We start from the raw sequence: 1,308 nt of genomic DNA on the forward strand, positions 1-1,308 counted from the left end.
AATCTAAATTGTTGATCATCTTGGATAGAAATCTAGCTACAAACTACGATAATACTGTTTAACTCCAATCCCCATGGATACTATATTATATTATACTATATTTGACTAGTGAGCATATTTAAGTGTGTGTTTTGCGCTCGTCAAATTTTGGTGCCATTGTCGGGGATTGGCAATCAATAGTGTTTGAAATAGTTTGTAGTGCTAATTTAGTAATTATTCTTTTATTTTTATTTTAGTTTTTTCTTTTTACGTTTGATGTTCTTTGAGTGTGCGCAGGTTACATGTTAGATTGGTGCATGACTCAAACTTCTATGACGGAAGTGCTACCATATGAGCCAGAAATTAAAAAACAACTACAACATCAAAATAAGTAAAGAAGTCTCACCAAGACATCAGAAAAGGTTGGGCAATCCTCAACCAAAGATATGGATGGAAACGATGAAGACAATACGGATTTGGCTGTGAGAGAAGCAGCCGAAAGAAGAGAAAGTTGTACGGTATGCTGAGGAAGTAGCTTTTAGAGATGCACAGATTATCTACAAAGAAGAGAAGGGTTGTGGAATTTCTCAAAATCAACCTTTGGGTGCAGATAGTTCAGAAATATAGCTCCCATGCTTGGGAGACCACTTGGCAATTATGCTAGACTGGTCTACAATCAAGGATTATCAAGTGTGAGACCATATTCAATTGCAACAAATAATTTCCAGTTAAAGCAATGGTTGCTTCAAACCCTTCAGAATGGCTGTGCCTTCATAGGGAAGTCAAACGAAGATCCAAATACACATCTAATGGACTTCGAGGAGATTATGAACACCTTTCAATACAATGGTGCGTCACAAGATGTAGTTTACTTTAGGGCTTTCCCCTTCATACTCAACGATGATGCAAAGCAGTGTCTTTGAAGCTTACCTAATGGATCAATTCGAACATGGGATGAGATGACCAAAAATTTTCTTGATAAATATTTTTCTTTAGCTAAGACGGGCAAGTTTAGAAGAGAAATCCATAACTTCTGCCAGAAAGAGAATGAAACCATTTTTGAAGCTTGGAAGAGGTTTAAGGAGATTGTTAGAAAGTGTCAACATAGCAGAATTGAACTCTGGATGCAACTCCAAGACTTTTGGGATGGATTGACACCAGCCTCACGTAGAACATTGAGCAATGCAGCTGGAGGTTCGTTGATGAAGAAGACTCTAGAGGCGATAGTCACCATTCTTGATGAGTTATCTGAAGATGCAAATCAGTGGCCCTCTGAGAGTGCTGAAAGAAGAAGATCAACTGGTGTTCATCAGGTTGATGCTAACACAT

The 1,308-nt window shown here is 38.0% G+C and overlaps 1 non-coding gene across 1 annotated transcript; it reads right to left on the bottom strand.

The window, feature by feature from the left end:
* Positions 1-986: 986 nt before the first annotated feature.
* LOC142178637 (small nucleolar RNA R71) lies at positions 987-1,093 on the bottom strand. Its single transcript, XR_012706908.1, has one exon. It is a non-coding gene; the product is annotated as a small nucleolar RNA R71 (small nucleolar RNA).
* Between the last annotated feature and the right edge of the window lie 215 nt (positions 1,094-1,308).

This window comes from Nicotiana tabacum, chromosome 24 (assembly GCF_000715075.1).
Source record: "Nicotiana tabacum cultivar K326 chromosome 24, ASM71507v2, whole genome shotgun sequence".
In the NCBI taxonomy this organism is placed as follows: domain Eukaryota; kingdom Viridiplantae; phylum Streptophyta; class Magnoliopsida; order Solanales; family Solanaceae; genus Nicotiana; species Nicotiana tabacum.